This window comes from Coenobita brevimanus, chromosome 68, assembly GCF_032717465.1.
Source record: "Coenobita brevimanus isolate Jiangsu-jjx chromosome 68, ASM3271746v2, whole genome shotgun sequence".
Classification (NCBI taxonomy): domain Eukaryota; kingdom Metazoa; phylum Arthropoda; class Malacostraca; order Decapoda; family Coenobitidae; genus Coenobita; species Coenobita brevimanus.
The window spans coordinates 31725145-31740070 of record NC_137021.1 but is presented as its reverse complement, the minus strand read 5'-3'; positions in this window follow the sequence as shown (position 1 = coordinate 31740070).

Here is a 14926-nt window from a genome sequence, read left to right as displayed (position 1 = left end):
TCAGGGAGCTGTGTAGGAAGTTGATTGGCACCCATGGTCGTGATCATGCCCCTAGAGAGTCTTCAACTGGTAGTGAAAATCCCCTTCACCTCACCAAAAATCATTTCTCTGAGTGACGGCGCCAGGTGCGAAGAGCAATCCTGAATGCAGGTGTCATGTGTGCCAACACAGCACAGTATGGCAAAAGAACATGGCGAAAAGATATGCATTACCAGTGTGTGGAGTGTGAAGTGGGGCTGTGCCTCACACCCTGCTTCAGAGAATACCACACCCTACTCCACTTCTAAACTACGTGGTATGTGTGATAAAAGATGCACGTGAAATGTATATAATTGTAAATAATATGTACTGGTAATGATAATTTTTTCATAAGTAAGTGTAAAATAATAAGAAACTATTGTTAGTGATTTTATAATCGTACGTGAAGTCAAATAAGTTACCTATATATGTGTGTGTGTGCGAGAATATTAACTAAGTGAAGGACACAGTGCGAACATCTTGCCGTGTGATTAAAGAATGCGGTAGTGCATTGAGTGTGAGAGTAAACACAGTAAGAGTGCGTAGGCTATGAAAAGAATTACAAGTCAGGTGGAAAACAATTAAATTGTACAGTATAATACGTGTGGGCACAGACGATCTATCCCAGAAACATAGAATAAGAACTATTACAAACATTATATGGGCAATCCAACTCACTCAGTCGCTTGTCATAATGTGCCAACGTACATAACTATGCTCGGGGACACTGCCTACATCATCTATATGCCCTACAAGAGTGTCCTTGGCTCTAATAGCTTAGATACCGATGAAGAAAAAGCAGAGCTTCCGCCTCCTCTTGCTCTGTGGCGATATCGGGTGATGAACTCTACGGGCGTTACACCGAAGTTTTCTGCCACCTGCTCAGGGAGAATCGGCCTTAAAATCACCTAAATGGCTTCTGTGAATACTTTTATGGTTGTTCTCCATGTTTTCTCATCATTTCTAACACGTCTAGCAAAAAAGCAAAAAGGTCAAAAATTGGCCGGCACCACGGCTCCATGAGGGTCCAAAGTCTGCCAGCATGTTGCGGGTTAAGAAAAGACATTTAAGAAATACCTATTACATTTTCACTAGCCTTCCAACGGTGTGCATAGATCCGTTCTAACTTGAATAGTCTCCAAAATGACAGGTTGGTGCCCACACTTGCACTTCATAGTCTTTCAAAGTACTATGGTAGGTCCACTGAACCTTTAACAGTGTACAAAATATTACAATTATGGTGATGTTCTCCACCGCCCGGCTACACTCTGGTTACGTCTGCAACAAAAGCTGGAGGAAGTTTTGCATTCATCCCTGCGTGTCTGTCCATAAATTATCGCGAAAAGTTATGCATTTCAATGAAATTTTGAGGATATGATACGTCGTGGGGGAAGGAAGGGTTGATTAAAGTTCGATGGTGAATGAGTTGTCTGGTATAGGCGGTGGCGGAAATATGCGCTCCGTGAGTGCTATCTTTCTTGTTAGTAGTGTTCTCGTTCTAAGTGCCTGCCTGGACACTACAGTAATATAACCCTGAGTATTGACGTATCTTTTGCAGAAACAAACAAGTAGGGAAAAGGTATTTAACATCCTTAATGGACGAAGATAAACCCTAAAACTCTTCCATCCCACACACTGACTTTTACTAATTAATATACCAAATGTTTCATTCGGTTCTGACTATTTCGAGGTGGTATAAAAGAACTGCTGACAGTAAGGATGCATTATCATAGTGATAATAATGACCTAACTTCGGGACTTTCGTCATACTATGATTTTTTTTTAGGTCACTGACATCGTCAGGAATAAATTATAATGACTGTGATGTGATAATTATTATTATTATTATTATTATTATCATCATCATTACTAAGAAAGAGATGGGTGGAATATTTTGAAAGACTGTTTAATGCAGAGGAGGAAAGGGAGGCTGAGGTTGTAGGTAGGTGGAAGGGTGCAAGGAATGAATGTGTTGGGAGAGTTGAATGATTCTGTGATTATGATGAAATGCAGGAGGGAGTAAAGGACTTCAGAGCAGGGAAAGCTGCAGGTATGGATGGGTGTGCTGTGGAATGCCTGAAAGGTGGTGGAGCAACTATTGTTGAATGGTTAGTAATATTGCTGAATGTGTGTTGTGTGAGCGATATGGTGCCGATTGACTGGGCAAGTGCTTGTGAGGTTTTGTTGAATGGTTAGTAATATTGCTGAATGTGTGTTGTGTGAGCGATATGGTGCCGATTGACTGGGCAAGTGCTTGTGAGGTTCCATTTTATAAAGGTAAAGGTGATCAGTATGAATGCACTAGCTTTAAGGGTACATGTCTCTTGAGTGTTGTAACTAAGGTGTATGGTAGAGTGTAAATAAAGAGGGTTAGAGAGGGTACAGAGGGAGTGGTTGGTGATGAGCGGTGTGGCTTTAGAAGAGGGAGGGGATGTATGGATCATGTGTTTGCCGTGAGACAGATGTGTGAAAAGTATTTGGCGAAAGGTAAGGATGTGTTATGGGTATTCATGGATTTAGAGAAAGAGTATGATAGAACTGATAAGGAGGCTTCGTGGACTGATCTGAGATTGTATGGATTTGATGGTAGGTTGTTAAAAGGAGTAAAACATTTTTATGTGAATAGTAGAACTTGTGTAACAGTGGGAAATACTGTGAGTGATTGGTTTCCCGTGAGAGTGAGGCTGCAGCAGGGATGTGTGCTGTCACCTTGGTTGTTTAATATTTATAAGGATGGTGTTGTAAGGGAGATCAATGTGAGAGTGTTAGGTGGAAGTTTGAGTCTGGTGAATGCTGATGGTAGAGAGTGGAATCTCAATCAGCTGCTGTTTGTGAATGATACTGCACTGGTGGCTGATTCGGAGGAGAGATTGAGACAGTTAGTAGAGGAGTCTGGAAGAGTGTGTGAAAGGTGGAAATTGAGAGTAAATGAGAATAAAGTGATGAAGTGTACGAGGTTGGTAGATGGTAGGAGGAAGAATAATGTTTTGATTGGTGAGTTGCTTGAGTGTTTTAAGTATTAAGGGTCATAATTATGTTGCTGTGGATGGAAGAATAGATGTAGATGCAAAGTTTAGAATGAATGAAGTAGGAAAGGTGCTGGGAGAAATGAAAAAAAGTGTTTAGATGTCGTTGTCTTAGAATGGATGTAAAGAGAAGGCTGTATGAGGGTTTGTGGTACCGACTGCGTTATATTGGGCTGAAACATGGAATATGGGTGTAACAGAGAGGAAAAGTTTGAATGTAATGGAAATGAGGTGTCTGAGGAGTATGTGGGGAATGACGCGTATGGATCAAGTGAGAAATGATGAAGTGCAAAGGAGAACTGTAGTTATGTGGAAGATGGCTGATCGAGTTGAGCAGAGAGTGTTGCAATGGTTTGGGCATATGAAGAGAACGGATGAAGAGCAATTGGTGAAAAAGTTTACTGGATCGGATGTAAGAGGTGTATGGCTGAGAGGAAGACCACGAATAGGATGGATAGACACTGTAAAGAGAGCGTTAGATGCAAAACGGATGTCTATAGGGCATGGAATAGCGGCTGCTCAGAATAGGAATAATTGGAGAGAAATTGTGAATGAATAAACGTTGACGTGGCCCTGAGGGGATATTCTCCCTCATTTGGTCTGATCAGCTGATCAGTTCAGGTGCGGGTAAGGGGATGAGTTCATTATGTTGTGGCAGGGGTAAACCAGCTCTGCTGTTGAGCCCTGCTGTGGATGTCACTGCACTGCGCAGTTGACCCTCGAGTGGTGTGATGCAGTGTGGATCTGTCCCTTCCGATCTTGGGGCAAAGATACGAATAAATGTGTGTGAGTGGATGAGTAAATGGGGAGTGTGTCGTCCTGTCTCGGCAACCCCCCTTTCTTTGGGGGAAGCAGCCTAGGTATATAGATAGAGATAAACTACTGCTACTACTACTACTACTACTACTACATCCGCCAGTGAAGTTTAACGAAGGCATGTATTGACCGGTGAATTTGTTTGTGTACAAGATATTGCAGAGAGTTTTTATCGAATTTCAATAAAATCTGGTGGGGAGGAGAGGGGTGAAAGAAAATTTGCCTGGATTTTGAGGTGGATCTGCATCCGGATGCATATGTAAATAATAGCTTTTAGGGCGCTTGTAGAGGTAATAGTTCTCGAAAACAGTGTAATGGGCAGACTGAGAGTAGCAACTTGCTATGTGAGACCGTTAAAATATTCGTCTGGTTGAAAAAAACGGAAAATTATAGTTTCTATTGGCAATGGAACTCGTTCTGTTTATTATTATTGTTATTGTTATTATTATTATTATTATTATTATTATTATTATTATTAACATTATTATTATTTTCATCATTATTACTATTTTTACTAGCTTAAAGGCCGCCTTTGACGTCCTCCGCTCGATGTCAAGCAAAATAACAACAAACATACAGAAACTGGATAATTATCATATAGATTATACTAAACCATTGTAAATTTTAGGAGTGTAAGAAGGGACCAAGGAGATGTGAGAGAGTGAAAATAGAAGAAACACTTCACTCCTCTCTCTTGTGCCGCGCTGGTAATTTCAACGACAGACCAAGGATGAATCCATCCCCTCCACTCTAAACAAAAGGCCAGAAATAAGTCGTAATTCGGGAACCGTTGGCCCGATTGGCCTGAAAATTGTTTTATTCTTCAAGTTAGAGCATTTTAGCGGTACCTTGCTCTAACAAAAATTTGCGCTACTTGTGTCGTTTTTACTGTGTTACTGTAACAAACCAACAAACATACAGAAATTGGATGGTTGTTATATACTGTAGATTATTATTATTATTATTATTATTATTATTATTATTATTATTATTATTATTATTATTATTATTATTAATTATTATTATTATTATTATTCTTGAATATTATTATCATTATTATTATTATTATTATTATCATCATCATCATTATTATTATTTATTATTCATTTTGTATACATATTTTACAATAGCAGATGTGTCTGACTCTGAGCATAGACTTAATAGTCCGTTCTTTGAAGTCCGCCAGTCTTCCTTCACGCCATACACTTTCACACATCGCCAGTGCAGCGCTAATATCCAGGTGTTGCTGGGTAGATCCTGCTAGGACTGTTTCACTGAGGACTGGCGTGGTGGTGATATCGTTGGTGTTATGAAATATTTTTCCTCTGAAAGATGTTCTAACCCATTCGCCCCGGATGTTCTACCATGACCCGAATAAAGTTGTATGGCAGTAAAGTTAAAGGGAAAGCTGGGGGTAGACGCAATGAGGCGCTTAACCGCGGCACTCATCTCAATATAGGCCTCTGAGCCTGCGGTGGGCCATTCACCCAATATCCTGGGATACAAAGCCACTGCATCATCCAGGTCACCACAGTCACCTTCGCTAGGCACTACCTTGGTACTCATTTTACCCACCAACCCACAATGGGTGGATTGACACCTGAGTCGCGTGACGCCAGCTGTTCGCACCATGGTTCAAACCCTGAAGCTAGCGGGCTGGCAGCTTCGCAGTCAGCGATGCGAACTACTCAGCTACCTCATTGAGAATAAACCAAGTTTTTCGCTCAGTGAAAAAAAAAAAATGTAATACAGTCATGAACCTCCAGCAAAAATTTGCCCCAAGTTAATGAATGGATTATTTCTCTGCATAAAATTCTCTAACGAGTACACCGAGGATAATGAGTTCACGGGCTATAAGTGGAAAAACACGACAGTTTCCGAGATGATGACTTTACGATAGTTTATGTTTGCTGTCTCCATGTTATGTGTTTAGGAAAGGCTGCTCACAGTGAAAGGGTTAATGAATACTCTATATAAACACTGCACTTCAAAAAAAATCTCACCACAGCTTATTATAATCTAACGGAGGCTGGAACAAATTTATAAGATGTCATCGTGGTGAAAGTGTTACGGCCGATGACTTGTTTGCATAAAATTCTCAAATGAGTTTGCCGAGTATAATGAATTCTCGGGGAAAAAATGGAGTTTTGACTTTTAAAACTTATCTCTTTAGGCCTACGAGATATTTCTTAATTCCGACAACAATTCATGGAGATGAAATAATTCGGTAACAACAGTCATGATGTTTTTTTCACCCATTTCATGGTGAGAACAATTTTAGCATTCTATTCCAGGTACTAGTGGGGACACTAATGTCGAAACAACCGTACGATAAATAACGGGACAGTGAACAATAAACTTTGAAATCCAGTGCTGCGATTATCATAACCCAACAAACTTTTCAAATTCGTATTGTGTAAAAGTTTCAGAGTTCTTCAACCGAAAATTAAATCTTTATTACTGTCGAAATAGTGAATCCAGACATTCTTATCCAGGTGAGAGTGAGTCAAACGGCCGTGAGAACTAATACTGTCACCGCAAACACTCTCATAGTCCATACTCGAGTGTTCTGTCTCAGCTGCTTCGGACGATTATATGCAGCTTAGATGAGAGGGTTTTCGAGGTGAGTAGGTTATAATGTTCACCTATCCATTCACTCTAATGGAATGGTTCTAAACTGTGTCAAATAACCTGTTCAGTAACCGTAACAAAAGGAAGTCTCCACGTGCTGAATGGGATAAAACACCAACTGTTTTTATTGCCAGTCTGCCAGTGCTGAGTCAGGAAACCTGGAAGTATCAATGTAATGTATTATAAAAGTGATTGTAGCAAGAGGTCTTCATTTTCTTGTCCAGAAGTAAAACACACACACACACACACACACACACACACACACACACACACACACACACACACACACACACACACACACACACACACACACACACACACACACACACACACACACACGATCGGTTCCAACTTGTGACGCAAACTTTTTTTTTCTTTGTAGGAGAAACAAAAGTTATGGAGACAGCGAGCATCCTCCGTTCATTGTCTTCCCTGTAAAACAAAATACTACATGATGAACTTTCCCTCGCCACTTGGTGTTATTTTTGCAAGAATAAGAATTCTCCTTGACCCATCAAAACCACTTAGTATTTCATAGGTTGAATCTTTCTGTACGGTGAAGTTCTTTATGCTAAATTATTACTACCATTAAACAATATTATTCAGCTTGAGGGAGGCGTTTCTAACTAATGTGTACAGATATGCTCACTACTAGCTTCACCTTAAGATGCTATCCTACGCTGCAAAAAACTGTAATTTCTTTGCTCATGCTGAAATACGAAAGACGTCACCATAATGAATGGGATATAACAGGGTCACTCAATAGAGAGTAAATATTGCCCGGTGAATTCCTGAGAAAATAATGGTTTCCGTCGACGAATCGCACAACAGGTCAGCTTAGTTGCCTTTCCAATGTGGCACGTTTCCCATTTTTTCTGATTAGTTGTGCTGGCTGTACCGTAGGCCTCCATTTTCAGTACTATTAGTGGGTACAAATAACAGTTAAATTTGAAACCATCTTCGTCTGCTCAACAAAAGATTGTGTGCCAACAGGCGACTCTTCTTATCGGATTCTCACCCAGTTAAATGAACTTACGCAGGAACAGTCCTTGCTTGTTACAGATTCATCATGGATTGTACACTGAGACTGATATTGACTCTGATATAATCTGAAGAAATATTCGTAATAAAAAGATATACGATCCGTTGATGGTATGCATGAAGAGGGCATGGGCACTCTATCATGTTTGGGTGCTGGTAGTATAGTAGGTAGTATAGTACCTTATGTTGCTCCTAACATTTTCAGCCGGAGACCCTCTCTCCAATGTTGAATAAAATCATTCCTCGGACTGGGATTAACAGTGTCAAAGGAAGGATAATTTTCACCTGCACACTAAGTAAGAAAATTATCAGAGCTAAAACACAGATATTTCATATAAAAGTGTTTATCGTAAATACCATTCCAACGTTCCCTTTGAAGTTAATAATTGTGCATTATAGTGCGTGCTGGGATGAAGTATGCGCTAGTTTAATTGGCATTTGTGTCGTCCATTGTTTTTTAATACTGATCTACAGTTCTTGGACACTGTTCCACGCATCTTGAAGACTATTACAGTTATAATATCTGTACCTTGATTTTTCTCTTAGATTTCATAGATAGCTGTCTGTATTCTTTGAAACCTTAAAGATAAGAACAACTATCTTAGAAACTTGAGAATGGAAGCTAGAATGATCCACAAACCGTACAGACTAACCTCGGTTGTGTGAAGATTAATCCTCGTTTTGCTAAAGACAGTTTCATATTATCTCATCCCTCCGGCCCTTGCAGAAGTCTTAACTGTTTTATTTTTTTTGCCGCCAGACTGTGTTATTTAGCCTTAGAGTGCCCTATCATTGTCACAGGGTGAAAATCTGTACTGGCTCGCTTACGACGATAGAAATTTTAACGTTTATTCTTACAGCCGAAGAATGATTTTTACTTCGCTACAGAGTACTCCCCGAGCAAGAGGCTATGTAACAGGCGCCCTCGACTCTGGCTGAAATGGCTAACTAATTCACCTTTCCTATGCAGGGTGTGAGTGTGATGGTGGACTTGTGTGGGTCAGGGTGGGAGGACGGTAACAGCACCTCCGGATCCCACTGTGTCTCCACCGCCCCGTGGCCCCAGCCTGCAGAGACTGGGTCGCCTTGGGTGGGTACGGGGCCACTACAACTAGGTGGCCTGGCTCACCCACACCCTGAGGCCCTTCACTTCGGCTGGTCACACGAGCTGGTTCCTCACGCTCTTCACGGATGCATCTCACACCTAACATATAATGGCGAGGTAGGCGATCTACTTGTCTGTCGATTTGTCTCTTTGCCTGTAGCCAAAACGCCTTACTCTCGTAACGGGTGGGCTAAACAAGTTGCCGCCATTTTACCTCTTCTACGGTCATCAGGCTTTCCAATCTCTAGTTTGCACCATTCACATGTCTTTCCACAACAACCATTCTTCTCATCCTCTGACTCCATCCCCTACTCCCATCCACCTCATTCATATATTCTCTTAGTTAATTCCTCATGTTCCTTTTCTCAGTTTAAGAGTCGATTAAAATTATTTTCCTCTTGATTATCAATCGTTTCATTTTCACCAGATATCAGCATGAAGGGCTTTATTGCATGATAATCTCTGGAGTCGAATAAGTCAGGCATTACACACCATCCTACAGTAGGAAAAGAGGTCTGGATGATGATGATGATGATGATGATACATTTATTAAAGAACTCATATTATTTGACATGAGATTTGATTGTAAACTGAAAGCAAGAATCAGAATCCAACTGGAAATCAAGACTAATGAAGGTCAAGATAATTTTGAAGCAGTCCATTGAATATGGTTAATACTTCTTGACTTCATCTTGATTTTCTGCTCTCGTTCCAACAGTTTTTTTTTTTTCATCTGAAAGTCAAGGTGAGTCAAGTCATAGTATTTTTGAAAGGTCCAGTCCCTTTTTTCTCTCTGATAAATCTCCGAAGTAATTATTCTCCATCAGGAATAATTTTACTTTGTCGTTGGTTTCTCTTTATAAGTGAAATCATATACACAGCTCAAGCTTGAAAGAGTTCATAAGTATGACCCAGACCCTATGACTTGTGAAACACTATAGGTATTCCTTTGCTGGAGTTGCACTTTCTTCTCGTACTGTAGCTGCTTATCCGTCTTAACAGTTTTGCACCAGTAAAGTATTTTTTTAAAGTTTATTACTATTGCTTCCAGAGATGTCTATTCACTGCAGGAGAGACTTTGAAATGGATAAGCTAAATATTGCCTTCATTAATCCCTTCAGCACAAGAGGGCTTTCCTAGCTTGAGCAAAGGCTTCAAGGGCAATGATACACCATCAATACACGTCAAAAGACTGAACATGGAAGGACCGTATTTAAGTGATTTTGTAGATATTACAACACCTCTTCGTCACCGACTAGTTTTGCACATTGCAACTCAGCATCCTGATTCTGATGCAAACTGTCGATATCAAAACTATATGATATGCAATATACCGTAAATCACTGTGGAAGACTTGCATACGGGGGAGGCGGTGGCTCAATCGGTAGAGAGGTGGCCTGCAGTCCTACCGGACTCAGGTTCAAATCCCCGCTGGGGCAGGGAACAGTTTAAGGATTTGAATATCATAAAAAGCAGACTTTACCGATCTACCAGAAGACCCGCCGACATGTCGTAAAAATACCCCCGTTAATTCCAATACATCAGTCCTGTATGAGACGGCCCTAGCATGTATTCGATATGGACGGTGGGTGTTAACGTCGAAATGGTGACATGCAGAGGTGCCTGGTATGTAGGAGGACTACTGGGCCTTGAGTGCAGGCTGTGAAGCCTATGCCCCGAGTCGGACATAAAAAAAAAAAAAAAAAAAAATGCCCTTAGTGCCACTTAAAATGTGAGCCACTCACTGAGCCGGTGATGTCTTTCCATATTTTCTTGGAATCTCCTAATCCATGTACTCAGCTTGTGAATGACATTTTAGGCTAGTGAGGTCAGACACAGTTTTGATAAACCCCATCATCAAAAAATATCTTTCCTATGATGATTAAAATCATATGTTGTCATTTATAACAGAAATTTGCATCTCGTTAGTTGTTACCTGTTATATAATGACAGAATAAGATAATATTAAATCCTCACAACCCTTTCTTAACATTTCTTAGGATTCGGTGTACAGAGGTAGCAGTTTTCTGACAAATGAAAGTCAACCAGCTATAGTTGCAGCAAAAATATACTAAAAATGGACGTTACACTTACTCTAGGTCTTGCTATAATATTGATACCATTTTTCCTAGCTAGTGAACCTGGGGGAAACGTCGTACAGTGGAGGCAGTGAGAGCGGGTGTGGACCACAGGATAACGCCTGCAGGAGAGAGGGTCAGGAGACAGGGGGAGCGGGGTGTGGGGAGCATGGCAGGTGTGTGGGAGGACTCACCACCCCAGCCTGTGAATGTGATCCTGGATGGACAGGACCCAAATGTGGCCAGCAGACCCTTTCCGTTGCATTGGACCGCAACTCTTACGCATCACTGGGCCTCCTCTCCCTCCCAGACCCGTACACAGTCACTCTGCAGATTCGTGTTCGGGCGAGAGGTAGTGTGCAGGGAGTCCTCGTGCAGCTGGTCCAGACTCATACGAATCGTGCCTTAACTCTGTGGGTGAGTCATATGTAGCTTTCCTGCCTTGCAAGTCAGTCCATAACACTCTAATTAGATAGGGAGACGGTTTTAAAACACCCCACGTGTAACCATTGCCATGCTCGGGTCCTATTCTTTTACTGTCAGCTGCATCTGACCGCATATGTCCCCACAGAACTGTTAGTGTCAGTTATGTAGACAAAGATTCTGGAAGATAGATTCAAAGAACCGAATTATAGTTCAGCGAAGTCTTAAGGGCATAGAAAGTTTCTCTCTCTCTCTCTCTCTCTCTCTCTCTCTCTCTTTCTCTCGTTTAATCTAAAGATGACTGTAACAAAATGATATTTACCAGCCGCGATGGCGAAGCTGGTATTGTTTTCAACTTGTCTGTCTGTCTGTCTGTGTAAATGTTAGCACGGTAACTTCGCAACCGCTCAAGGTATCATCAAAAAATTTTACAGGTGTGTAGTAGGAATGAAAATCTACAAATTCGAAATTGGTGAAAGTAGGTCAAGGTCTGTGTGTCTGTTAGTACGATAACCTCGCAACCGCTCAAGATATCACAAAATTTTACAGGTGTGTAGTAGGAATGAAAATCTCCTTCGAGTTCGAAATGGGTGAAAGTAGGTCAAGGTCAAAGTCACATTCCGGGCCGCGTTAGATATGTATCGACTCGCGGCTGATGTGATTCTCCTCTTGGGGGGGCCTCTGGTTATAATATTACTTGTTCACATCACCTTATATATCACAGAACAATGCACATTACTCGATAAAATTCTCCACAGGCTGGGAACTCCTAACACTTTAGCTGGAATAAGATAATCTTCCATCACGTGGTTGTGGAGTTAACTAAATAGCTGGTGATATTAAAATTAAGCATTCCGTGTGAGTTCTAAGACAAGAAATGGCGAATAAAAATTATTTACCGAAAATATAGATGTACAGTACGTTTTATTGCTGAAGCGTATACTATTTCCCCGCCGCCACAGATGTGCCCAGGGATCGCATTCGGCAGTATGGACGTTGCAGACGTGGGGGTAGCAAAGTTTTATTATTGTTATTTCTTTTAGTCTGACTTCTTTCATAGACTGAATAGATTTATAGCATCTTTCTATTTCCAGAGGTTTCTGTTCAAACGAGAACCCCTGGTGGTAAAAAGGTGAAAGAAGGATGCTTGGATACTCTTTACTTTCAAAATAATATATGGTGATGAATGTTATCGTCTTGATTTATCACGAATAAACCAACACAGTGCGTCACCTAATCCAGTGGCTTAATAATTCTTCCGTCCCTTTCCCTCGAAACCGAAGTTGCAGAAAATTACCCTTTGTGCCAGCGTGAGTGATCACGCCGTAACAGAAGCTGAGATGTTAACTTCCTACTTAAAGCAAAGAAAAATAGTCTGGAGGGATTAAACATAAGAATACAGGACATCAACTACCTGAAGAGCTTAATATTTGCCCCAGAATTTTGCAATAGTATCCCATAAGCCACTGAGAGTGATGTGTGATACGTACCCTCAGTACGACAGACCGCCCTCAGCATAAGAAAATTGTCTGGAGATAACAAGATTAAAATGAAAGTACTTCCTAATGTATAATACTTCCCCATATATATATACTGTATACATACATATATATATATATATATATATATATATATATATATATATATATATATATATATATATATATATATATATATATATATATATAAATTGCCAGACGCCTCAATCCCGTTTGGGGTGGCCACAAACAAATCGCCTCCAAGCCGCCCTGTCCCCCGCCATTTCACTCCCCTGCTCCCAACTCACACCCCCCTCTCTCATATACCTCTCCACCCCATCCCTCCATCTCATCCTCGGCCTCCCGCTCCCTCTTTCCCCCTCCACCTCACTCACATACACTCTCTTCGTCAGTCTTTCACCCTCCATCCTCTCCACATGGCCAAACCACCTCAGTGTGTTCCTCATAACGCTTCCTATCACATCCACATCAACACCACAACGCTCCTTTATATCCTCATTCGTCAGCCTGTCTCTCCATGTGACTCCACAGGCTCCTTTTAAATAACTCGTTTCCACTGCTCTCACTCTTGACTTGTGTCTTTCCAACAACGTCCAAGCTTCACTTCCGTACGTTAGAGTTGGTATCACAATACTGTCATGTAGTAACTTTTTCACTTCCATGCTCACTTCCCTGTTTCTTATCACTGCTTTCAAAGAACCAGCAACCTTTCTTCCCTGCTGTACCCTTTCAAGCACTTCACCCTCCAAACCTCCATCCTTACTCATCACACTACCCAAGTACTTAAACGTACTCACATTTTCCAATTCCTCACCATCCAACCTCACTGTACATTCACTGACTTCACCTCTCTCAAAGACCATCACTTTACTCTTCCCTACATTCACCTTTAGATTCCGTTTCTTACACACTCTCTCAAACTCATCCACCAAGCCTTGCAGCTCCCCTTCGTCTTCACTCAACAACACAGTATCATCTGCAAACAATAGTACAGGGAGTTTCCAAACACTATCCTCTCTCACCAGGGCCACTCCAGCATCCACTACCCTACCTTGTACCTCTTTTATTACCCCATTCATGTACAGACTGAACAACCATGGAGACATGACACATCCCTGTTTCAACCCAACCTTCAAAGAGAAAAATTCACTTAGTTCACCATCCACACGCACTGCAGCCTTCGCACCATCGTACATACTCTTCACAGCATTCAACAACTTCCCATCTACTCCATATATTCTTAACACTTTCCACAATCCTTGTCTATCCACCCTGTCATATGCTTTCTCCAAATCCATGAAAGCCGCATACAACTTCTTTCCCTTCTCTAGAAACTTTTCCACTAAAGATCTGAGAATGAATATCTGATCTACACAACCTCTTCCCTTCCTAAAGCCTCCCTGTTCTTCTCCAACTAATTTCTCTGTTCTTTCTCTAACTCTGTCAATAAGTATCCTACCGTACACTTTTCCTATTATACTAAGAAGACAAATGCCCCTATGATTACCACACACTTCTTTTTCCCTTTTTCCTTTGTACAAGGGAATAAGTATACCTGACTTCCAATCCTCTGGGACTCTACCTTCCTCCCAGGCCAATCTGCACATCTTCCACATCCATTCTACTACTATCTCTCCCCCATGCTTCAGCATTTCACCACACACTCCATCAATTCCTGGGGCTTTCCCTGATTTAACTTTCTTCATTGCTTCCACAACTTCTATCCTACTGATTTCTTCCTGTCTTCTCACCTCCCTCCTTCTCCCAGCCATTCCCCAGTCACTTATACTCGCATTACTTCCATCCTCTACGTTCAACAATTCCTTAAAGTGTTCTCTCCATCTGCTCACTTTTTCCCCTTTCTCCACTAGTAATCTACCATTTTTATCTTTCACTCCCCTGCTAACTTCACTTCCACCCTGTCTTACTCTTTTCACCTCTCTCCAGAACATTTTTTACAGTCCCTCCACTTTACACTCATATTCCTTCCAAATTCCTCATCCACTCTCTTCTTACTCTCTCTTACTAATCTTTTCACCTCTCCCTTTCTTTCTACATATAACTCTCTCTTCCGCCTCTCAACCTCTTCCACGCCCCTATTTCTCATCCATTCATTGTATGCTTTCTTCTTTTGTGCCACAGCCTGTTTCACCTCTTCAGTCCACCACGCTGTTCCTTGCACCCCCCCTCCGTCTTCTCTTCCTTCCACACACCACATCACATGCTGCACATGTTTCTTCTGTAAATATTCTACACACACCTTCCACGTCTCCCATCTGCTCCAATTCA